The sequence below is a fragment of the Alexandromys fortis genome, unplaced genomic scaffold, assembly GCF_014885135.2.
Source record: "Alexandromys fortis isolate MF-2015 unplaced genomic scaffold, M_Fortis_MF-2015_v1.1 scaffold_120, whole genome shotgun sequence".
Classification (NCBI taxonomy): Eukaryota; Metazoa; Chordata; class Mammalia; order Rodentia; family Cricetidae; genus Alexandromys; species Alexandromys fortis.
This window is the reverse complement of record NW_026067999.1, coordinates 5,428,787-5,454,931: the sequence shown is the minus strand read 5'-3', so window position 1 is coordinate 5,454,931 and position 26,145 is coordinate 5,428,787. Positions and strand designations below refer to the sequence as shown.

Here is a 26,145-nt window from a genome sequence, read left to right as displayed (position 1 = left end):
CAAAACAAAACAACAGCAAAAGAAAGATTTTTCCATATTAAAGCTATCATATATCTTGTTTGTTTGAAATAGGGTTTTGCTAAATAGTACAGGTTGGCTTCCATATTATGCCTCCTGAGAGTTACCATCATGCCCATCTAGAATGCTTTTACATGTCTGTATAGAATCTTTTAGAGGTGCTTATTCACAAAAAAACGAACCTCTTAATGATTTAAAATGAATGACTACTAGTCAGATAGATCTTATCAGCATTTAGTACTCAACTATCTCTAAATCACCAGCTCGTTCTGCTTAGACTCCAAAGAACTGGGATTCTAATACTCACTTGTACTTGAGTCCATATTAGTTTGTCACCAAAAGGGACTGGGACACAGTCATTATCTCTAGCTGTTAGTGTTCACCATGGTGATTACCTAGATAACTGTAAAACATCATAAAAATCAAAAAGGTTATAGTTTAGTCTCACAAAATCAAAGTTATTATGTTTTGCAAATTAGCCTTGCTCAAAATTAGCACAATGCATTCATCACGCTAATTATAAGCAATAATTCCTCATTCAGAAGACTTTCCTGAGTAGCGCACAGGCGTACATCAGGGTTTTCTTCTTGCTATAGTCTCAGCATTTTCCTGTTTCTAAAAATAATGTGGACTTGAGAAAAATGGTGATGGTTTACCCATTCTCTGCACGATTCCCTAGAACAAAGCTCACATGGTATAAGTTTTTAGAATACTTCTGGCATATTTATAAAATATCACTGCCATTGGTCCTCTCTTCTTCAGCCAGCCTCTGAGTAGAAGCGCATACCAACTGATATATAACTTTAGTTTTTCTTTTCTTTTTCACAGCGTCTTGCTGTTAGCCCAGACTGACGTTCAACTTGTGATCCTCCTGCCTTAGCACTCCCCCCACACAAGTTTTGGCTCTGCAAGCGTGTGCTCCCATACCTGGCTCTTTCCCTTTTTCTCACAGGACCATAGTAAACATACGATCATATTTTTGTAACCTCATATCATATTGTGAACATTCGTGCATATTATTACAAGCAGTATGTGCCTTACTTAATGGTGGCTCAGTATTCTGTGGTCTCTGCAATATTTTAACCAGTTGCTTCCCGATGGTGCCGTTTAGTCCAGATTCCCCTTTTACACTCTTAACATATTCTAGAATCTTCTGCAAAGAGTCTCGATGACAGATTGCCTAGATCACATTAGCCTGTGAGCATGCTCACTCGTGCAAATGTCTTGAAATAGCTTAACTGACTCACTTGGAGTCTGTTTTTAAATCTTGGGATTTGTTGCTGAATTGCTCATCCTCGTGTCATTCCAGCTTGTATTTTCTTATTTTTAAACTCTACATTTTATTATGACTTTTTAAAATCTATTGTCATAGTTATGGCCTAAGCCATTGCTATTTAGTACTTTGTCCCTTATGATGAAGTAATTAAATGAGCCTTTAGTATTTTATCAATAAAGAGATGACTCAAACACACTAGAAAGGATCGTTAATTTTGAAAGCCTAAGATTAGGCAAGGAGTTCTCTCTAAACCCCTAATTGTCTAGTAAAAGAATGTATGAATGAGTGAATGAAAAAGAAATATCTCTAGAGTAAGAGTTATAACTAAACCTGGATGAGGTTGGTGGCTCATGTCTGCAATTTCAGCAAGCAAAAACCAAAACAAGGCTTTTAGAGAGGATAGACGTATTTTATTGTTTATTCCCACTCTCCTTAGAGACAGGGTCTCACTATATAGCCCTGGCTAGCCTGGAACTTACTACAAGTAGACTAGGCTGGCCTTGAACTCAGATATTTGCATCCTCAATCCTAGGGTTATAGGTGTACGCCACCAAATCGTCTTTCTACACACTGCCTGCTTTGTCTGGCATGACAAAGTTATTGTTATTTCGTATCTGGAAGTGAATCTGGTAGTTCTCAGAAGTTTCTTGTTAAACGAGGCTAAAGGAAACTAAAACATTCCCTATGTTTACCCTGCTTATTCTTTCACTTGTGATTTCCATTCCAACAAGACTATTACTCTGGCTTTTGCCCAAATGCTGTTGCGAATTTGAACAGGGCCCTCTCACACCTTCTAAGGGAGCCTGCTTTTGATGGGTTTGCTCTATTTACCCTATGAACTCTCTGATGTGTCTAAAGCTGATTTTTGCCCAGAACTGTCCTCAAAAAAATCTTTCATTAGAGCCTCCCTGGGTATAAATTAAAGTGAGATTTCCCCTATTAGGTCTAGAACTTCTGAATCAGCTTTACTGCCCTGGGAACAGACTCTCATATTCTGACCTCTGACTGTGTAGCTGATATTGACTCTGAGCTCCTAATCTTCCTCCTTTGTTTCCAGAGTCCTTGGACAGGCAAGGCAACCAGTACAACCGCTGGAGCTCAAACTCAGGGCTTCATGCTTACTGGACAAGCATTCTACCGACACAGCCTTTGTCTGTCTGCCTGCCTTTCTTTCTTTCTTTCTTTCTTTCTTTCTTTCTTTCTTTCTTTCTTTCTTTCTTTCTTTCTTTTTCTTTCCTTCCTTTCTTCCTTTCTTTCTTTCTTTCTTTTTTTCCCTCTCTCTCTTTCTCTCTTTCCCTTCCTTCTTTCTTTCCTTCCTTCCTTCCGTCCTTCCTGTCTGCCTGTCTTCTTTTTCTTTTTGGAGACAGGGTCTCGCTCTACAACCCTGACTGATCTTCAACTCCTGCCAGTCTTTCTGCTTCCATCTCCTGAGTGCTGAGGTTTCCAGCGTGAGCCACCATGGTTGACTTGACTCTGCATTTTGCAAAACGGGTCAAGGGAATCCCATTCTCACTGAAGGCACACCCAAGTGTGGGCAATACGGCCTTATTTTACGGTCTGCTTCAAACTCCCAGCAAATTCTTCAGCATCTTTATCCTTTGTCTTGTCCACTCAGAAACTACCTCCTGCAGGGGTTATCAAGTGCGCTTTCCTAAGGGGTGTGATCTTGTGATGTGCTCTGAGGCAAGGGGATACAAAACAGTTTCCATAGCTGTCAGGTTCTGTCTTGAGCTTCAGGCAGACCCATAGATGGGCTGAGTCATCCACGGGAAGAATGAAGCGGTCAGTTTGCCTGAACTGAGAGAGCAATGTCAGACCAACTAAGTTGAACCATGTTCTTGGGCCCATAAATAGTTTCAGAATGAAACGGATGATTTACTGATATCAGAATAGCCAGACTAGTCACTTCGGTTATCTCCTTGGTTATGTGGTATTTGTTCTGGAGATTTCACGCATTACTGTCAAATAGTTCATGCATTCTCCAAGCAGACTGGGACTGGCTCAGACTCTGGCCTTGATTGCTTTTATTTCATGAATAATTCCAAGAACATAGATTATCTGATTAGTCAGGCCTGGAAGAAAGGGAAGTGGCTGATTAGAAGCAGTTTGCAAGAACAAGGGGAAACACAGATCCCGGCGCCAGACAAAGGCCTTGAGAAGGCAGAGTGCCGAACTCGGGAAATTTTGCTTTTGTAGAACTCACCGTTCCACGATGATAACACATATGGGAGGTGGGAAAATAAAGTTATAAAAATTGAGCCAGCCTTCCTGGCACATGCCTATAATCCTAGCACTTGGGCAATGTAGGCAGGAGGATTAGGAATTCAGTTCTATCTTTAAAAAAGAATGCAACACTAAGAAACAAGCTAGACATAGAAATAGAATGTTTCCAACTTCAAAACTTTACCTTAGGAGGATTTCGCTGTTTAGAAACTCACAAGTGTTGGGGATGATTATATTGCTGTTTACTTTGGAATGGGGAAGCAGAGGATAATAACAGGCAAAGGGGCTTTCCAGAGGTCATGGTTTTGAGTCAGTCAATGACCCGGGGGTTGGAACTCAATTCTGAACGAGTCTTTCTAAATTTACAAATTTTGTTTGTAAAGGGAAAGCAACAACCCAAAAATCAACATTCAGCTTCTCTTCTATTTGACTGACCTAGATTTCTTCTAGCTTTGGCTGATTACCAAAGCATTAGTAAAACGCTTTCCCCTTAGTGTAGACATTTAAGCTGGAAATGCAATACTCCAGCAATTAGAATCAATGTTCACCATGCAAGCATAAATGATAGCTCAGACAGTTTTCTGCATGCATGAAAAAAAATAAAACCATGTTCTGGCATAGTTTGATAAATATTACCAAATTTTAGGCCACCAGAAGGTAAGAAAGGTAAAATAGGAATTCTAAAATAAAAGTCAATACTATTGTGTCTAATTGTATTTGAGGTTATGAGTCATTGAGATGCTCAAGGCGTAATAAAAGTGCTGGCTGCCCAAGTCTGATCATCTGAATCCCAGCTCTGAAGCCTACTGTGGAAGGAAAGAAATGTCATCCTCCGACCTCCCCAACCCCCACAGACACATCATGCACATACAATAAAATTAAAATGCATATTTGCATTATGTTAAGAGAAAAAAATAAGTGTTAACTTTAGAAAATGAAATGTTTAAGGCAATAACTGTGTGCATATTGTCCCAGCAGGACAAAATGTGGTAAGTAAGGGTAGGAAAATTGCGAGAAATAATCAAGTAGGGGAATCTAAACCTTACATCTCAGTGGAGTCTGGTGAATCACACCTGGTGATCTTTGTGCCTGGGAGGCTACGGCTAGTTCAAGGCCAGTCTGGGCTACGCAGCAAGATTAAGTCTCAGACAAATAAACAAACAAAAACAACCGTGTGTAAGAGTGTGTCTCAACTGATGGAATGCTTGATGGTCTGGAACAAAGTCGTGGGTTCAGTCCCTAGCACTATGTAAATTGGCTCTGGTAACTAACGCCCGTGTCTGTGACTAGGACGTGGCTGCAGGAGGATCAAGAGTCAAGGTCATCCTCAGTTAGGTAAGCAAATTTGAAGCCAGCCTTAGTTGGTGAGAACCTATCTCAGATAACGAAAGAAACTTAAATTGCAAAGAGGAATTTATGAAATTCATCTCCTGTTGCAAAAGCCAGTTCCCATGAACTCTAAAGAGACCTGAAGCCCTGTCTGCCTTTGAGTTCTTCCATTTTCCAAGGGAGGACTCACCAGGGCAAGACGCAGTCTTCCCTGTATGTTCTTAGTTTCTCCATGTACATGGTAGGGGCATTATTGTTCGCCATAGCACAGTAACCCTAAAGAGAGAGTAATCTTCAAATTCGAAGTAGGGTTTATGGAGAAGCAAAGGCACGAGAACAGACGACTTAGAGGGTAGATCCCAAGGAAACGTCCAGTTTTATGGTGTTATTCGTATGAGGATGGAATGAAAGCAGAAAGGCAGTGACTCTGCCATCACTAATTATATGTTTTCTGTTGAACCAAGATCAGAGTTAAGTCTCAGTTGTGGAAACTGCTTCTAGACAGGGAGCTTATCTTAGTCATCTTGCCGGCCCTCTGTCCTTGCACAGTGCCAAGAACACAGCAGATGTTTGCTTGTATCATAAATAAGTTGTTAAGGAAAGTCAGAAAATGAGTGTGTCTGGTAACCAGACTCCATGCCAACCCTCCCTACATCAAGTCTCAGCTCTGTAAACATTCTGGACAAATACATCAATCAGTTCAGAACATTCTGGACTCCTGGAGGTTTTTGTTTCAGTGATACGTTGTGGGGAGCAGAGGAAGCCCTGAGTGAAATGCGTAAGGAGCCGATGAAGACCTGAGTGAGGGTGTATTGCTAACCCGAGCAGAGCCATGCTAAGGACCCCATTACATCAGAGTCATGCGAATGGCAAAGTCCCCTCCCCGCCCGGCCCAGGTCAGACTCAGGGAATTGGCAAAGCCTTCTTCTGATCCAAGTACCCGTGTTTAGGAGTGACTGACCAATGTGGGCAACCGCCACAGCTTCCTCCTCCTAGGTGACTGCAACCTGAGACTGCCCTTCTACAGAGACCTCTCACTGAGATCAGCTAACTCTTCTTTGTGTTGTACTTAATAAACTCATGGAAGCTGTGTCGCAGGTGCCCTCCATCACAGCCAGCAGAGCCCACCAGTTTTTCTAGGAGTGTCTATGATTTCTTCCATCTATCTTTTGCTTTTTCCATTCCCGAGGTGCCCCAGTTAGGTTTCTAGGACCATGCCAGGCAGGGTGCAGCAGTACCTCAGTGAGATGAAATGTTTAAGTTTCTTCGATGAGAGTTCTGTTTGTCTAGTCAGGTCCACACAAATATGATGCTCTGGGTCTCCGGCTCCTCAAGCTGAGGACGTCACCATTATAGTCATCAAAGGGCCCTATGGGGAGAGTAGCAACAGTGCCTGTTGCATAGTAGTGGCTCCATGAGTGATTGTGGATGAACAATTTGTTGGATTTTTGGAAGTGTTCAGCGCCACTTGTTAGACACAGAGCGTGCACCAGAGAGCATCTAAAGCCATTTATCTGAGGACTCCTCACAACGATATTCTCAATGTCACACCATTGGCTTCTGGATGAAGGAACAGGTGCAGACATACTTAACCAAGACCAAAATTACACAGCTAGTGTGGGGAGGTGCTGGGCTTGAAGGTAGGGGAAATAATCATCGCAGTGACTCCTCACATTGTGGGCAATTATCAGTGGCAATGGTAGTCACATGGTTGTCAGTCTCTTTAATATTTGAGTGAATGAGCTTTGGATTCCCCTATCAGTTCCGTGTTAAGTCCTGCACTATATGTCCTGTCCTCCCTGGGTAACTGCACTGGATGTTAGTAAGAGAGCGGGAGTGAAGAAGGCATGAAATCTTGGCTTTTGGGGATCCTTAAGGGTCTGTCTGTCTTTGAGTGTGGCTTGCCACATATAACCTCTTCTCTACATGGCCCCTGGGGCATGATGGGGCCCAGAGGATGCTACTTCCTTCCAGGAGATTTTTATGTTACAGAAGTGACCCATGCATCCTCTCTGACCTGGTACATAGCCTATGGCGGGTTTGTAGTCAAATGAGATCAACTTCTGGGCTGGCCCCACAACTTCTGGCCCCTACGCTTCTGTTCTTTAACAGGCTCTTTGACTGATGGGTTGCTCTTTGACTGATGGGTTGTTCAGTTAGCACCGCAGAAAACCAGGCTAGATGCCACACCACCCTCTTGGATCTTACTGGACTATGATGCAGAAGTCTCTTCCCCAGGTCATGTGTTCCCCAAGGACAGGGACGACTTAGAATTTGTCCTCCTCATAAGAGGCAGGTGGTGGAAGTGGCTAGAGGAAGGTTCGTGGAAGACGCATGGTGGTCCATGGACAAGAAGTCATGAGAATGAAAGGTCTTCATTTCATCTCAACCTTTGCAAATGGCAGAACAGCTAGTCTGTAAGTGATCTTCAGACCTGAGGCAGAGCAAGTAATTATAGGTCCTAGACTGTTAGGTGCTCTCATGTTTTAGGAGCCCCCTGTTCCCAGGGTGACTACTAGATGGATTGGTAGGACTGAGGTCCCAAGTAGAAGAAAGCGCATGGCCACAGAAAAGGTGCATTGATTTATGCTTGGGGATGTTACAGTCGTCACTCAAATGTAAGAGAATGCAGCCACCTGCAAAGCTAAATGATGACCAAGCTGAACGCTTGAGGAGGCAAGGGCTCATTTCTCACAGACAGCAAGAAACACCTTCTCCTTGTCCATCAAGTTCTGCTTTATCGAGTTGTTCTTTTAGAGTTCAAGCCAGAACTAGTGTCTTGGGGGACATGGCAGATCTCCAGTTTTTCCTGACATCTCTCTCTTCATCTGTTTGTTCTCACCATTCATGCGGGTACCATTGAATAAATCACGAGTGCAAGCATCTCACAGTTTAAAAGTTATTGTTTTCTAGATATGACGGTACACACCTGCAATTCCATCACTCAGGAAGCTGAGGCAGGGGGAGGGCTGCTGTGAGTTTGAGGTCAGCCTGGGATATTTCTAGAAATTCAGGTCAGCCAGGGCTACTGATCAAAAATAATTATAGCAATTATCATTTAAATGATATTCAGAAAATTTGAAAGTACAGAACAAAGGGCTTGGATTGAGCTCAGATGCTTGTTTGCCTAACATGCACGAAGTCCTGATTCCTTCCCCTGCACCACAGAAATGGTGTATTACTCCTGTAATCTCAGCATTTAGAAGGTAGAGGCAGGAGTATCAGAGTTCAAGGTCATCCTTGGCTACGCTAAAGGATTCAAAGTCCGACTGGGATGTCTATGACTTGACTGTAAGGAAAAAGAGTGTTACTTGCCTTAGATTTCTATGGTGATTTGAAAGGAAAAGGCCCCCACAGGTCCATTGGGAGTGGCACTATTAGGAGATGGGGTATGCTTTATCACTCACCATCTTATTCTTCGGAGATATGGTCTCTCAGTGACCCAGGAGTCAGGCTGGTGGCCAGCAGGCTCCAGTGTGCTTCCCATCTCTAGTCTCACAACACTTAGGGTTACAGGCCGACTTACTTGGTCTGCTTTTGATGTGTGTTCAGAGAATTTGAACTCACCTCACGTGTGAACAGAAAGCATTCTTACCCAGAGAGTCACCTCCTCAGCTCCTTCACTTCCTGTAGTTTTAATGTTCTTACTATATTTATTGTGTAAGTGTGTATGTGTACATGCCAACGGTGTGTGTGTACATGCCAACGGTGTGTGTGTACATGCCAACGGTGTGTGTGTGTACATGCCAAAGGTGTGTGTGTGTACATGTCAATGGTGTGTGTGTGTGTACATGCCAATGGTGTGTGTATGTGTGTGTGTGTGTGTGTGTGTGTGTGTGTGTGTACATGCCAACGGTGTGTGTGTGGAAGGCAGAGGACTACTGGCCGTAGTTGATTTTCTTCCATCGTACGCATCCTGGAGATCCAGCTCTGGGCACCAGGCTTTTAGGTAAAGAGCTTTCCAGCAAGCACTTTTACCCATAGAACCGTCTCAGTGGCCCTCCATTTGCTTTTAAAACCCTTTGAGAGACTAATGGCAGTTGAAGAGGGCCCGTGGTAGGGAGAGAAAAGCAGGAAAGGATATAATCTTAAAGAGGCAGAGAAACCTTTTCTGGAAAAACAAAGTTGTTTTTGCATTTCCTGAGAATGAATCAGCTCTGCAGCCTGAATGTAAGAAATTAGGAGACTATTGACGAAGGCATGCTCTGGCTGGTAATGCCACTATTAAGATCCATTTCTGAATTGCTGAATTCTGGTGCTAAAAGGAACAGAGGCCAAAAGCCATATGGTCCCCTAAAGAATCTGCCAAACTTTCCACCTATGGAATACAGGCTGCCCTATGATGAGGAGTTCTTCAGTTTTCCAAATGCAATCAGCTTGTCAAATAAGGGACTGGGTTCTCTCTCTCTCTCTCTCTCTCTCTCTCCCACCTCTCTTTGTCTCTGTCTTTCTGTGTATCTCTCTCTGTCTCTCTCTCTCTGTGTTTGTCCTTGTGTGTCTAACATTAATTAATATTGCATTTTTAGGCTAGGAGCTCAAAATCCATTTTATAGCAGCAGGCACAAAGGTGCTTTAATATTCTGATGATATTTAATTTCCTTCTAGGCATTTTTTTTAAAAAATTTCTTAATGGTCACAGTTTTATAAACAATCAAGGAAATTCTAGATTTTTAAGCTCGTTTTCCTGGGTTTTTAGATGGACAGCAACTGTACTGACATGGGGACTTGAATGTCTTGAATCTAGCTAAGGAGTTATTAGAACATTTTTTAAATAGCACTCCTTTTCTATACAGTAGTCACCAGACACGTGTCACTCATTTTGAAAACTTAGTATAAAATATTTCCATCCCATAAATGGAGACAGAGATTTACATCTGTAGACTAGGCTGGCCTCAGACTCTGTAGTTCAGGCTGACTTCAGCCTTATGGCTATTTCTGCCTCCTGAGTGCTGGGATTACAGGTGGGAGCCATTACATGCAGCTGATGACACATTGAAATGCTAGTATTTTGGATATGTTGCATCAAATAAAGTATATCACATCAAGAACTGGGTGTGGTGGTGTGTGTGTTTAATCGAACACTAGAAAGACAGAGGCAGGCGAATCTCTGCGTTTGAGGCCAGCCCAGACTATATAGCAAGTTCCAGACTAGCCAAGTGCTACACAGTGAGATCTCATCCCCCCCCCTCCCACCGCAAACAACAGCAACAACAAATATGTAATATGCAAGTTGTCCTCTGACTTCCACGAGCAGCCTGGGATGTAGAAATGAATGGCCACAGACACATACGTTGGAAAGTAAATATATAGATAAAATCGAAAAAGGGGGTTTGATTCTCTGCTTCCACAATTTTGCTGTGTGTGGACACACATTTCCTCCCCTGTAGAAGATGAGATCCCCAAGGGGAAATCTTTGATGTGGAGACCAAGCTCTTGCCAGACACCAAATCTTCTGGCACCTTGGCCTTGAACTTCCCAACCTCCAGAATGGTAAGAAACTCCCAAATATTCGGCTGCAGCAACACAAAACGAGATGGCACAGTCTAGATTTCAAAACCTTGCAATGGAGTGGAAGGGATGTAGAGACAAGAGCAACTGGGAACAAGTAGGGGTCAGGTGGTATAATTCGCAACTAGATAATATTAAAGTCCTTATGCCTTTAGCAGAGTACGAGTTAATGCATCTGTTATGTATCTGCACTGCTTAAATGTACACCCCACAAACACCTCCTTTCCCAAAGTTGGAACTTCATCCTTTCACCTTGTGGAAACTGCAGATTGAACTCAGGTCATCAGGCTTAGTGGCAAAGGCCTTTATCCACTGCGACATCTCCCTGGCCCAAACTCTCTGAGAGCTAACAAGTGGGTGTGCTTTGCAGCCATTGGATTTGTGGCCATTTATTGCACCGCGCAAGAAGTCAGATGCAGTGCTTTTCCATTCGTTCCCACGACACAATGTTTGTGAACTTACATTTAAACTAGCTATCCTCAGGCCTCCTCTATGAAATCAATGGCTTAGTCTCCGACCTATCTTAAAAATGCTTTCCTAAAATAAAATAAAAGTGAAATATGAAAAAAAATAAAAGAAGGCATGTGAAATATCAGTCCATGGACCAATATTCTCATAAAATGAATTCTTCCAAAAATTCAATAAAGACACACAGAATCCAAGAACATAATTTTTATTATTAGATTCAATAGACATAGTTATTATACTCTGTTAAATGAGTATAAAATTTTCTGAGCTTTCCATCTCAATTAGCATGTCTCATTGAAGGTAAATAATAAACAGTCCATATATGGCTACTGATCTATGGGTCAGACATTTAAATGCTATTGAATCTAGATTTACTGTATCTTAGATGCTGTGTGCACTCATTCATACGGATCGCATTCTGCTAACACACCTCCAAAACGCCTTGGACTTTCCCCACTGTGTATGTGACCAAGTTAGAATGAGTGTGCTGGAGTCATTTGGTCCCTGTGGTGCCCCAGCTAGCCACTGCTGAGAACGACGGCCCCAACCCAGAAATATTACCTTCACAGCACACTGCTGCAGCATTATTTTATTCAGTGTAATAAACTTGCGATCATGCTGGGTGTAACTGATCACAAATACAACGTAACTCATTTCATCCTCGCCAAAATTCCTACTTAAGGAGTTTTCCCTGCTTCCTGAAGAGTATAAGCACTTGTTCCAGACATGAGCTACAGCGAGGCGCGACAGTGATGCTCAGAAGGAAATGAACCCGCACTTGCTCATCTCTCTTCTCTCAGTTCTTCGTGGCAGCATCAGGGATGCGGAAGAGAAGAAAGCAGGTGTAGTTTGGGGATTTATGCTCCACTTACGGCTATTATGGCTTTCACTTCCTTCACTGAGGTCCCTCAGAGGTTTAAGGGTAAATTTCCATTAGAATCACCGGAGGGACTTTTACAATCTACAGTCCCCAGCTTAGGGGATTCTTTGTTTACTGTGCTGGAAGATGCCTGGCCAGCAGGAGTTTAAAAGGCATTGCTGACAACAGACTGTGGATGCTAACGTGTACAGACCACGGAACCGGAATTTTAAGGTATATGACTGCAAGGGAAAATGCAGCCGCATAATCTCCTTGTGCTCTGAATGTCCTCTTGCCATGTGACATCAACTTTCTGTGCACGGCCATCACCTGTGAAGAACAGCCAGTCAGGATGAGGGTGACTCAAGGAGTCAATATTGTAAGAAGCTTAGAAAAATTTGAGCCCACTTGAAGCCTACACCCTCCACTCACCCACTCCACGTTAGATCAGCTACTCCCATTTGAAAATCACATTAAACTTATTCGAATGCGCTAGATATTCAGAATGTCTTGTCCTACAGTGGACCCACTGAATCAACCCTTAACTAGACCCCCAGGTGGTTCTTTTTTTTTTTCTTTCCTCAGTGTCAGAGAGCAGCCTCAGCCTCATGCAAGCATGGCGAGTTCTCAAGCATTGAAGAACATCTCCAGACAGTTCTCCAAGTATGTGTGGGAAGGGTTGGAGAGGCACTGAATGTTCACAGCTTCAGACTGTTCTTTCTTTCTGAAGGTACATAGTATGCATGAGCATCTGGAAGGTTCTGTTAGGTTCAGTGCTAAAGAATTTGGTTTCTCCTAGATTTCCTGACTTCAGAATTCTTTTAATTTATTAAAAGATCTTAGTTGGGGCTGGCAATATGAGTCAGTGGAGAAAGCACTTGCCACTATAGCAGGAAGAGCAGAGTTCTGGTCCCTAGCTGATATTGCAATGGTGGGTGGGTGTGGCTGCCCAACTGTCATCCTAGAATTCAGGAGACAGTGATGGGGATATCCCTGGAGCAAGGTGGCTTGCTAGATGAGCCAAACTGGCAAGCTCTGTGCCAAACAGGAGAAGCCGTCTTGAAGGTGTAAGGTGGAGAGTGACTCACAAATCCGTAACGCTACACTTCCAATCAGCTTTTGATCAGAGTACAAGGTACATCAGTCAGAATAGTGTCTGCAGGGTTGAGCCAACACCATCCCCACATAAGTCTCCCTAACTGTCTTCTCGAGGATTGTTTGTATAGCCTTGGAAGGAATGGGAGAGCCTTTTGCCAGAGCAGAGATTAGTTTAGTCTACCAAACCTGGTCCACCGCAGTAAAGGTAATATTCCTTCCCCAGGAAAAAGGTCAAACTTATGGACAACTTATAAAAAAGATTGGATCCCCTACATTTTGGGTTCTCCAGCGAGGATACAAGTCTACTGAGGCTTCCTTGATCACTTCCCACTTTAGGTATTGAGGCAGATAGAATCTCTCACTCAAACCCAGCGCTTGTCAATTAGACTCATCTAGTAAGAAGCTTGCTCTAGTGATCCCCTATCTCTGCTATTGGCTTCTGGGATTCCAGGTGGGTTGCCACATACACCTGCAATTTGTCTGGGTGCGAGAGATCTGAACTTGGGTTCTCCTGCTTTGCTTTCTCCACTGAACCATTTCCCTAGGCCCAACGAAAATCTTTTCAAGTTGACATTCACCAGCATTTAGCATGAGTCAGGAACTCTCCTAATGACTTCATATCTTGCAAATAACTTAATTCCCACAGCCATCTTCTAAGGGAAGAATTGTGATAACCACGCTGCAGGTGCTAAATTGAAGTATAGGGTAGCTAAGAGACTTGAGAAAGGTCACATGAGCAAAATTTGAATTTAGGTCTTCTGACCTCAGAGCTTGTGTCATTGAACTTGTTCATGCTGGGTTTCATGGTCTGGGTGGATGAGAACGACTCACCAGGCCGCTTCCTCTTTGTGTGGTAACCTTTAGCCGACCAGCTAGACCTCTTTCCACCCCCTTTCTGAATCCCCCAGGTTTCCAGAGGACCTAACTGGTTGTTTCCAGTCTTGCCATCGAGAAGGCAGCTACAGGGAGACCAATAACACAAGCATCTAGGACCTGGCCCAGGATAGGAACAACTGGAAAACTGGCATAAACAGGCTGCCCATGCATGCTTAGCATTGCAAGGGCATAAATGATGATGAATGATGACCTCAGAGAGTCATTTCTAAGACTGTCTCTATACTAGCTCCCATGCTATGAAACTAATATGGGATATTTATGCAGGAATAACTCCCGAATGTCTAGGGATGCGTGATTTGACAAACACAAGCAGGGCCCAAACATACGTATGCCATTTGCCAAGAATTCGGTTATAAACCAACCATTTTGGTTAGATAGCAAAGAAAGAACTAAAGCTGGGTATGGCGGCATGGGCCTCATCTACCAGTACTTGGAACATGGAGCCAGAAGAATCACAAGTTCAAGGCTGTCTTTGACTACGCACGCAGTTGGACGCCAGCCTGGGTGATATGAGACACTTTAGAAGAAAAGAGAGATGTGAAAAAAAGTATTGAACCTACCATCTCAAATATCTAGATTCTGGTCCTAGCAGATGGGTAAGGAAGTCGGTCAAGCCGTTCAAGGTTTAGTTTCCTTGTTGGTTGGGATCATATAGATACACAGGCGCTTCTGACTTGCAAATGGTGCTTTCTTCTGGTCGGTACTTGTTCTCTACAGACTTAATGTTGTCAACTTGGAAGTGATTACCATAATACTGTTTTCAAGTAAAGCAAAGCTGAAAATTGGAAAGAGCACCCACAAGAGCATCTCCATCACCTAGTACTTAATCACCTGTGATGTGGGCAAGACCTCTACTGGATATGATGCCATCTTAATGAAAATAATGAAGAACCATAGAACTCGAATTGATTTTTATCTATATAGGACATAAAGCATTTTTTCTGTCATGGGCCACCCTCTTTCTTTTCTCCTCAGCCTCCCATTGCCATCGGGCCCACGGTTCATCATGTTCCAGAAACCAAAAAGGCAACCAACTCAGCTTCCCTGAAGTTCATGGAGAGCACGGGAGATGGGGGAACAGCAGGGATGGTCATCCCACACATCTTTTTCCGCCTCAGCCTCTGGTTTCTTTGGAGCGACGGCAGGGAGGAAATCTGAAGGATGCTCTCTGCTGCAAAGGCAAAATTGTAGCTCTAGCCTGAACTGGGAGTTCAGCAGGGCCTCCCCTGCCTTTCCAATAGGAACAGGTGCATACAGAGTTGGGAGGCAGAGTCACCTGGAACAGCTCTTATTTTCCTGACATGAGTAATTCCCATCATTCAGAGCTCCTTGGTGGCTGAAGAGCCAGTAGGCTGGAAACTCTTTCCAAAAGCAAGGAGGCCTTCTCTGGGCCTACTTTCTCCACTTAGGATGCAATCTAACACCAAGTGTTGGATTAAGTTTGCCTGTGCTTTCTTTCTGTTTCATTCTTAAAATATCATGGTCCAGTGTAGTCAGAAGTTTTCCTGTCCCGACCACCTGCTCCCATCCTGGCAACTGCTTCCAAATTACCACACCAGACACTTGATATTATTTATTAAGTCGGCCAACAACTCAGGCTTACTCCTAACCAGCTCTTAATTTTGAAGTTAACCCGTATTCCTTATTTACTCTCTACCACATGGTGGTGCCTTTGTTAGCATGGCAGGTTCATCTCCTGATCCCTCTGCACCTGTCTGATGACCCTTCTGACTCCGCCCTCCTTCCCATCATCCTCAGTTTGGCTTTCCCGCCTAGCTTCCTGCCAGGCTACTGACCTGTCAGCTTTTTATTAGCCAATGAGGCTAAAGCGCATTCACAGTGTACAGAAGGATTATTCGACAACAGTCCATCTTTCACAGGACGACTCCCTATATAAACGGTGAGAACGTTCACTCTTCAGGTCCCAAGAATACACAGTTAATGGCTGACTGGGCTTTATCTGCCAACAGAATGGATAAATTTTGAGAATTAAAGAAATGGGGCCAGCAAGATAATTCATCAGGTAGACACACTTGTGACAGGCCCTAAGACCTGAGTTTGCTGCCCAAATGGCAGCAGGCACTGGCTCCTGTAAGCTGTTTGGGGTGTGCCAGTGGAAGAAATGGCTGTGCTGGCAGCAGGTGATATCCTAAATGTCCGAACAGGTAGTGGCATGTGGTGGGGTGGCGAGTGAATAAGGCCGGAGAAGCATTATTTTGAACCTATCATATGAACTCTCTTGCTCTAAAACAGTCCAATACATTCTGTGTACAACAGAATTGAAGTCATCTCTCTTTTCTGCTTAAAAACCTCTAGTTATAATAATAGGTCAACCTCAACTGGTGAATAGATAAACAGATTGTGGTATAGCCATAGGATGGAAAGATCTCAGCCACAGGAAAGAGTGAGGTACTGATATACACTGCAATATGGCTGAGCTACCAACACAGTGTGCTAAATGAAAGAAGTGAGCCATAACAGGCCACAGACTGGATGAAATGTCTCGAAAAAGCAAAACCATAAAGAACAAAGATTTCTGGTTGTCAAGTATTGGGAAAATAGGAAGACAGAGGATGGCAGCTGAGCAGTATGGGGTTTCCCTTTGGGGTGATGAAAACGTCCTGGAACTAAATAGAGGTGGAATTAAACGATACTGTGAATGTAGAATTGTTCACTTTAGAATGGCTAATTTCTAATAAGAAGACATCATGGTGCACTTGGGAGGCAGAATTGAGGCTAGGTAGAAAGACAGGAGAAAGGAAACTGGAAAAGCCCTTCACTCCAGCATTTGGCTGAAGCCTCTCACCAGCTGGTCCTCAGGAATTCCAGCATGCCGTCATTCCCTGTGAAGGCTACCTATGTGGTGACAATATTCCTTTTAGGTAGAGATACGTTTTAGAATTTATGTTTTATCTTTAAATATGCACCACTCTGTGTGAGAGTATACACACATGTGTGTAAGCGCCCTTGGAGGCAAGAAGAAGACACCACAGCCCCTAGAACTGGAGTTACAGGTGTTTGGGAGCTGCCCGGTAGGTGCTGGGAACTGGGTGAGCATGGGTGGAGCCGTATTTACTCCACTGCCATCTCTCCAGAAAATAATATTGTTAACATAGCCTAGACCTATTCGACCTTGAGTTTAGTGTTCTCTCCCAGCTGGGTAGCTGGCAGTTTGCAGTTAAGCTACCCTCTCTTACCATGTCACAGCCATGATCGAGGGGGTCAGTTTTCAGCTTGCAATCCTAGTCAACCCACCTCAGAAACCACTCTGATCTCTTTTACAGTCCTTCACAAGCCTTTGAAGATAGTAACTTCAGAATGCACTAAAATGTTTCTGCGGCTCGAATCAAGACGATTACCTGGAACCAACGTCTAAGAAACCCACATCCATGCTCTTGGGTGGGTCTTATTCTTTCCCCCAGCGTCTCACTTTCTATTAGCTCCTATGCGTCAATATATGTTAAAAATCGCTTCTCAAGGACTAGTGAGCTAACTCAGAGAGCAAAGGGGTCTGCCGTTAAGACTAATGATCTGAGCTTGATCCCAGGAACCTACGTGGTGGAAGGAGAGACTGGATTCCTGCGAGCTGTCCTCCGTCTTGCCCTGGCACACAGTGGTGTCACTGTGCCCCTCTCCCACATACGCACAAAGAAATAATGAAGGGGAAAAAAATCTCTCCAACGTTCTCTACTCCTTCATTTTACACACTGGTCTCTATGCGATGCCTTTCCAAGTCAGACCCTTTGGCATCTCTCCTCTGTACTAACTGTTCCTTTAGCTTGGAAGAAACTTAGCGCACTGACAATCTTCTAACTGATGACCTCTGGCTTGCCCGACAAATTTACTGCCACTGAGGATATGCCCCCAGACTGGAAGAGACTTCTTCCAACACCCACTAGGTTGCCTTTCTCACTTCTTGGATCAGATTTTACTTCTAAGAAGCCTATCTTCCCTCTCTCCACCCATTTCCAGTCACCAAGCTTTAACTGCCATTCCTTTCGTCCTACTCTACCTGACCTCGTTCGTTCTTAGTGAACTGTATATGGTAGCCGCTTTGTTCTGTGTATTCTCCTTCTCCCTCCCCTCCCCAATGACTAGAATGTGGCTGCATCGAGAAAGGATTTTAATAACTTTCTGCATTCTGGGCTTGATTTATGTTAATTTTTTAAAAGGTCTACAAAATCAAATAACAAAGAATTACACATTACAACAGAATCAATTGAGGGAAATAGCCACAGAAAATGAAGTCTCAAATCTAATAGAGAAGCAACTTTATGGCTTTTTATTCTCTGCTAATGTTAACATATTCTATGGAGGCCTTAGCTCATTTAGACTTAAGTTAAAACCGGTCTCCTTTATCACACGTTGCATGAGCTTTGAGTCTGCAGGAAGGAATCTGGGTTGGGAGCTATTAATCTGACACACACTTAGATAAAGATGCTATGATGGAATACATTATTTGGCATGCTATTCTAAAAAAATAGTAATAAAAAGAAAGTTATAAAGAAGGTGGCAAAAGCATACAACACTTTCTATTAAGAGAAAGCACCTTAAAGAAAAGTGTTGTAGCTAGGTGTGATTGCATACACCTTCATATCCAATACTCAGGAGGCAAAGTAAGTAGATCCTGGAGTTACAGGCTAGCCTGGTCTACAGTGTGAGTTCCAGGACAGCCAGGGCTACACAGAGAGACCCTGTCTCAAAAAGAAGGAGGAGGAGAAGGAGGGGGAGGAGGAGGAGGTGGAGGAGGAGGAGGAGGAGGAGGAGGAGGAGGNAAGGAGGAGGAGGAGGAGGAGAAGAAGACGAAGAAGAAGAAGAAGGAAAGAAAGAAAGAAAGAAAGAAAGAAAGAAAGAAAGAAAGAAAGAAAGAAAGAAAGAAAGAAAGAAAGCAAGCGAGCGAGCAGGGGACAAAGCAGCATTATCTGCTTCCTTCCTTCCTTTCCTTCTTTCTCTTTTATATGGCACAAGGTTTCTTGTATTCAAAGGGTGACTTTGAGCTCGCTTTGTAGTCAAGTTGATGTTGAGCTTCTGATTCTCCTTCCTCCACCTCCTCAGTGTTGAGATTCTAGGCCTGTTAGACACAACACCCAGTTTCTGAGGACTCATTCTTAGGAGGCCCTCTACTTACTGACTTACAGCCCCAGCCCCAGCCCCAGAAATGTCTTTCTTTCTTTGTTAGTAATTTACTTTTGTATTTTATGAGCATTTGCATTTTGCCTGCATCTATGTCTTTGTGAGGATGTCAGTCCTTAGAGTTACAGACAGTTGTTAGCTGTCATGTGGGCCCTGAAAATTAAACGTGGGTCCTCTGGAAGAGTAGTCAGTGCTCTTCACCACTGAGCCATCTCTCCAGCCCTCAGAAAAGCCTTTCTAAAGCTTCATTTATTCATGAAATTTTTGCAAGGAGCTGGTGTAATGGTTCAGCCAGTAAAGAAGCTTATCACCAAGGCTGATTCCCTGAAATAGATCCCCAAGACCCACATGAGTGAAGGAGAGAACAGATTCCTGGAAGTTGTCCTCTGACCTCCACACATGTGCCATAGCAAGTATAGGTGGATGCATGCATGTATATTACATACATACATACACACACACAAACACATGCACAGACAAATAAATAAATAGATAAATAAGGCAAAATAAGTTGCAACCTGTTAATGATGACTGTGAGAAGTCCAGAAACATAAGGAATTACTTAAGGAAGACAACTGGAGCTAGTATCAAATGAATGAAAGTCTGGGGGGCAGGGGAGAAACAGAGAAAAAGAAAGGACAAGAGTTTAGAAATGGATCACTGTCTGAAATATTTTTGTACAAGTACAGGAAGTTGCTTTCAGAGAGGCAGGCCACAGACTTACACATGGCCTTGCATAAGGGGCCCTGGGATTAGAAAACAGCTCTATGATCTTCCAGTAGCCACGCTTTTTGTTTGTTTTGTTTTGTTTTATGGATTTTCTATTGATTTGGATCTGTACTGTGGTCAGACATTCTCTGAAGCTAAAGAAAAGAATGCAGAAGCCAGACATGCTAGAACCTTTCCCTCAGTACTGCCATTAAGGCTGGAAATGTGCTTCTCTTTGTCCCATATTTCAGGAAATTGAGGGCACTGGTGGCAGAAGGTCACCAAGTATCTGAGAATGAGGGCACGCTGGGCTTGGTGGTGCAAGCCTATCATTCATATATTTAGGTGGCTGAGGCATAAGGATTGTAAGGTAAGTTCAAGACCGGCCTAGGAAACAATGAGACTGTCCCAAACAATACAGGCATTACAGCCTTGTTGCCCTAGCTCTTGGAAGATAGAAACAAAAGAGAATTGTTCTCAAGTTCAAGGCTATACTATGGCCAGCCAGGGCTATATAGTGAGACTCTGTCTTCAGAGATCCCCGATGATGATGATGGTAAGTGGTGGTGGCAATAATTCAAAAAGGGCTGGGGCTGTCTCTCAGTGATAGAGAACTTGTCTAGTATGTGTGAAGCCTCCGGTTCAATATCTAGTACCACACAAACAGCAACAAACCCCATAGCAGAATTTTGCTAGGGAGTTCTTGAGCATCTCGTTTCAGCTTTGAACTAGGAAGAACTGCTGTGTCGCTTAGGTACCATTCTTTACTGAGACTCTATCCCACCATCCTGGCATCCACCACTCACTTGGATCCCACCTGGGGAAAGCAAAGCTCAAGAAGCAGGGGGTAGATGGCATGTGCACACGTGCATGCATCTGTGTGTGTCTGTGTGAGAGATGGACCGCTCGAGTTTCCAACTGCACAAAACAGGCTTGGTCCATTCTCAGCATAGCACTGAGGTTCATGGTCAGAGGGCTCTGTTAGTTATAGGGGAAGCCACTGTATTTCTAGGGTAGAGTGGACCTGTTCAGAACAAGAAAAGATTTTGCAAGTAAAAACTCACATGCAACCCTGCATTTTGTAACCAATGGCAACCTTTCGTTGGGTAGTGAAAAACAAAATTCCTTCATTTGCTAGGAAGCAATACTTCCCCCTGATTAAGATAAAATCTTTTGAATGCTGGCCAGGAGAGCGGGTAGGGACCATGGCGTTCCTCAGCAAAGTAGCCTGAGTGCTCTCTTGCATGCAGTGCAGAGACTCTCTACCCAAGGGAGAGGAGGTCAAGATGGTAGGGGAAACATTTGCCCTTGTCTAGAGCCATTTTACACTGTCGCTATTGGGGGGGGGGAGGGGGGAAGGAGGAGCTACCTCTGCTTGTGTAGAAGGCAAGGCTACTCCTAAAAGTGTCCTGTCCATCCTAGCCCCTACAAAAATTATTAAACTCCACGTGTTACCAGGGTCCAGAGGAAGACATCTGTATCCTACCTCCAGTCCTAAATATAAAGCCATTTGAAACATCTCCCCAACTGGTGCAAACCAGAATAGTCTGGTAAAACCATAGCCAAACTTCCTCTGTCTTGCAGCATAGAAACCACCAAATAAATGTAAGCATGATGTATTCAAGTAAATAGACTTTTCAAACAATCTCCTTAAATATGCTTCACTGCGATTTCTGCCGTTCTAGAGATTATAGCATGTCCAGCCCAATCACCGAAACAGAAGTCAGAACAGAATTTGGTAGCAGTTTCAGTATCAATTGGCTAAACTTACTAAAATTACAAGTGAGGAAAAAACATTAAAAGGTGTTTTGTTGTTGTATTTTTTTTTAAAAAAGAAACTATCTCACTTGCTTACTGTTCTGCAGTTTGAGGGAGATGAACAAAATGCATGCTGAAACCATGCAGGACGATTCCAAGTCCAGCCACCTAAGCTTCAGTACTCCTCAGCAGTGGCTCTTTTGACCGGAAGAGGAAATAGAGCTTGGGGTCTTTCCTAGTAGGAAACTGAATGTTATTCAAATGTAAAGCTCAAGATCCTTGGGGAATGTAAATGCAGAAAGTCAGGAGCCCTGCTAGCCTGGTTTGCACTGAGAGCTTTGGTGGAAGAGCTGGGGAAAATGACTGGAGGACAATGGTCGTCAGCACTCAACTCCTTAACACTGGTCTTTGCTTTCCTTATCTGCACGACAAAGGAGCTAGGTTGTGACCTCGAAGGTCACTTTTAAGGAAAGAAACAACGGCACTAAAATAGTTGAGCACAAGCTGGTGTATTTTCGCTAAAGCCACCAATTATCTCTAGTAAGCTCTGCCAATTTAGAAACGAAGAGACAGCTCATAAAACCCTGGGTTAGCCCTTTAATCTGTCAGAAGAAAGAATATTTACCATTCTATGCTGCTACAGCAGCGCTGAAGATAATGAAGGCCTTTTTTTTTTTCTTCAGCAGAACAAATGAAATCAGGATGTTTATATCAGAGAAATGATGATTCTCCAGTGTCCGGATCTACTTACGATTCTGTGATGAGGGCACTCAGGTATTTAATATGACTGAGTTTGGGTGTTGTTTTTCCCTGAAGACTCTTCCCTCCCACCAGACTGTTCTATCTTAACATCAGTCTAAATGTTAGTTAGTTTTGAATTTTCCAAGCAAATCTGTAGGTAAAAGAGATTTCCAGGAAGCAGAGAATAGCAAGTACTACTGCCTGGGACACTCCTGAAAACTGAAAACAGGAGAAAACACCAGACAAGAGCACAAAAACAGGGGCAAGCAGCAATACTACCTGGTTTTCTTTTTCTCTACCCCCCCCCCCCCCGCCCCTTTACAGGAAGTCTCTGGCCGGAAGTCATGCCACAGAGCATGCAGGTGCCTTGCAGGAAAGGACGCACCCATGTTAAGCCCGGAAGGAACCGAGGAAGTAGAGTTCTGCTTGTTTCTCTACCAATTTTATTCCTCTGTCTGCATCACCAACCTAGAGCAGCCGGCTAAGTAGAGTACTCTTGGCAGCTCCATGCGACTAGTTGAGTTGTCTCTGCCTCCTGAGTTCTGGGATTAAAGGCGTGAGCCACCACTGCTTAATGGTTTATTTTCATTTTTATAATAGAGGAATATGACAGTTAATATGCTGACAGACATAGTTTTGTAAGACAGGATACCACAGTGGCCAATCAAGCATTAGCTGCAGAAATGACTTTTCTGAGACAGGGTCTCACTGTATTGCTTTGACTGGCCTAGAACTCACTCTCTAAACCGGGCTGGTCAAACTCAGAGGTTCTCCTGCCTCTGCCTCCTGAGTGCTGGAATTAAGGGTATGGGCTTTTATGATCCGCATAAGTGCTTTTTTAACTGGGAAGTATTTCTAAGTATATGCCCTTGAAAATGAGAACTTGGAAACTGGAAGGAGAGTAAGAGAAGTCCTCCTCCATTTTAGATCTTGTGGGCTAGGTCTGTTTCCTTTGACTACATTGTAAAGTTTTAAAAAGATAACACAAGCTACCTCTCCTCTTGCACAACATGTATCATCTTGAATTCTTACAGTGTGGCTGCGGCCCACATTAATGGTACAGGAAGTTTTGTGTTTGCTTGCTTTTTAGTTCATAATGGAAATGTAACCTGCTTGCAAAGCTCATACCTATGCATCCTAAAGTATGAGCATCATCTGCCTTGGAAGGAAAGGCTTCACCCAAGCCCACTAGAATCTGAAAGCTTGGTTTGTAGACATCCGAGCATCTTAGAAGTGATGTTAGAGCCCTTTTAGACTCTCCGTTAATGCTTGTTCAGCAGTGATAAATAGCATTGATTGGAACCAGGAGCAGATTAATAACAGAAGACACATAAAAGGGCTTCTCCTTTACCGTCATTTCCCAAAAGAGATTGCTCTCAGCTATTAGAGTATAAAACGTTCTTCCCTTCCCTAAGTGGAGCCACAGGGATGCCTGCTCAAGGGAAAGTGCTCCATCTTTCAGAGCAGTTGAGGAAAGGGTCTACACCCGGTGTTTTGTCAACCAGATCCAGCTTGCCATTCTTTGTGTGGTCCCTTTAGATGTTACACTAAGAAAACAAAAATATGAGAAAAGCAAAAGACCCTTGTTCACATGTTAAGGGTTTCATGGGATGAGTATTAGAGTCTTGTGTGAGCCATTGCATCCATCTTGTGTGAATGTTTCCAAATCCCGATCTACCTGAAGGTTATAATGAAACCGATACTATTTATCAGTTGCTTGTGAGAAAGTCCTGGGAACTTTCTGTTTCATGTGGCCTGTGATAAAGATTGCAAAATGTAGTATAATTTTCTTTGTCTCTAATATTTTAAGCGATTTATGAACGCGTTAGATCTCCCCTGTCGAGGACAATGGAGGAGAAACTGTGTATCTGTCTGGTTTGGCTCCTTCACGGAAGGCTTGGGGAGAAACTGGGATACCTCCGTGGACTAAAACATTGCAGTTTAATAGAAGGACTTACAAGGATGCATTGTCTGAGATAGGAGACAAGACATGACCAGCAGAAAGAAGGGACTGCTGTTGATAGTTGGGATATGAGGCCAGAAGACTTTCAATCTCTCCTACTACTGAATCTAGTGTCTATACAGAACAAATACCCGAGACAGTTGGTGGTGGTACAGGGCTGTAAGTAACCTCAGCACTTGGATGGTGGAGGCAGGAGAATCAAGAATTCAAGGTCATCTTCAGATGCGTAACCCATTTGAGGCCCTGTCTCAAAACACCCCCACCTCTTAAAAAAAAAAAAGAGTTAGTATCTGGTCACCCAGTTGCCATTGGTGTCAAAGTTCTGATCACAACATGTGCAGTTTACTGGAGGTAGAACACTGTGGTTATGACCACAAGTCCTAAAATAGACGCTCTCTTTGGGTCTGCAGGGCCCCTCCCTTGAATAGTGCAGGGTTTGCATGCGTGCACTCTAAGTTGCGTGCAATGGCTGGAGGCGTTCTCTTTCCCTAGGTTAATTCAAGAAAACAGAAGGATGTCTTAGCCAGACACAAGTTGCCCTCACTTGGTCCCTTCCTTCTCTATGCTCTGGCAGCGGCCGATTGCTTCCTTCGGTCTCTCAGTCTGTCGGGAGAATGGTTGAGGCATAGAGTCCCTCACATAGGATGCAAAAGCAGCCACCTCCATTGCTGTCTGCCTGGGTGAGCTTTTTATTCACTACGTCTGAGTGTGAAAGCCGTGGCTTTTAGCAGGGTGCGTGGAATAAGTTCTTTTTTTACGCAAGTGTGAATAAAGTTCAAATGAATGTGAGGCTGATATTTTCGCCTCCGTCTTGTCTTCTGGACTGTGAGCATGTTGCCCTTCTCCCTTGTCATATTATTAATTCATGAGAGCACTTCCCCAAGAGGACTTCTTCATTATAAAAGCCATTTATTGTATAGGGAATGTGGACACTATAGAAAAGCTCAGCTACCGAAAAATTGCTCATGCTTTCCTGATGGCGTTTCTTCTTTCATTTTTGAGACAGACTCTCATGTACCCTTGGCTGGCCTCAAGCGTGACGTGCAGCTGAGGATGACTTTCGATTTCTGATCCTCCTGCTCCTGCCTCCCAAGGGCTGGGGGTCCTTGTCTACATCTTTCCTTAAATGCACGTTTCTCTTTTGACAAACCTAGGTTATCTTGTTTTTTTTTCATGTTGTATGAAATTTTACTCATATATTTCCATTCTCCTGCAACATGACTATTAGTAATTATGCTTATTGTAGGAACATGTCGTGTGTGTTTACTTTTGGAGGCTGTTTAAGAGGCAGACAGCTTTTCTCCAATGAATCTTTCTCTGTAGTTTTGTTGTTTTGGTTTGTTTGCTTGTTTGATTTTAACTGTATTTATGAATCCCAACCAAGTCTACATCCTTGAATTAAAACTGTGAAGGTTAATGGATTGTCTGATTGGCTACACCGATTCGTGGCCATATCAGGCTTTCTTTATTTTTGTTAGTAAAGGACTGTTGGAATTTAGGACTGATAGTGACCTTGCTGTGGTCATAAATGACAACAAAATGCTCTGTATGTGGGGTCTGAAGATGGAAGAGGACAACTTGTCAAACGTGAGCTTGGTGGTATTTTCTGGAAAGAAATGAGGACTTTTTTTTTTCACAGTGACACGAGTACAGAAGTCCAAAATTTCTCCATGTTCCCCCAACCCACACACCTATTGAAGTCACAGTCCGGGACAATGTGACCCAGTAAGTTTTGAGGCTTCCGTGGGAAGAAGGTAGAAGCATGTGTGCACTTCATTCCTATTCAAAGCAAAGTGTGCTATAGTTGAACTCGGAGGTCATCTGGCCCAAAAGGTTCTCTGCAGGCTCTGCTCTCTGCAACTTCTGTCCATTGTCTGTTTTTCCACTGGTGATAAGAATAGCCCGTCCCTTCCCCAGGGATAGTTGGGGCTCAATTCCTGTTTATCCGAAGCTTGGAAGCCAGGCCGTGGGAGGGCAAGTGCAAAGGATTGAAAGGGAAGTGCAGCCTTGGCTTGGGTGCACACATCTCTCGCAGATGGCAATCTAATGAGGCTTTGGGTTGCTCATGAACTAAGCCCCGGGGTTAATAGCCTTCATCCTCACAGAGCTTCTGCGCAGGGTTGTGCAAGGGACTTCTGATGTGATCACAAGGGTAAAAGAACGGCT

General features: G+C 43.5%; 1 long non-coding RNA gene across 1 annotated transcript in view; it reads right to left on the bottom strand.

The window, feature by feature from the left end:
* Window positions 1-11,116: 11,116 nt before the first annotated feature.
* LOC126512680 (uncharacterized) overlaps window positions 11,117-26,145 on the bottom strand; it is a 531,499-nt gene continuing 516,470 nt past the window's right edge. Inside the window, exon 7 of the long non-coding RNA XR_007595127.1 lies at window positions 11,117-12,011. This is a non-coding gene — a long non-coding RNA (uncharacterized lncRNA). The remainder of the gene's footprint in view (window positions 12,012-26,145) is intronic.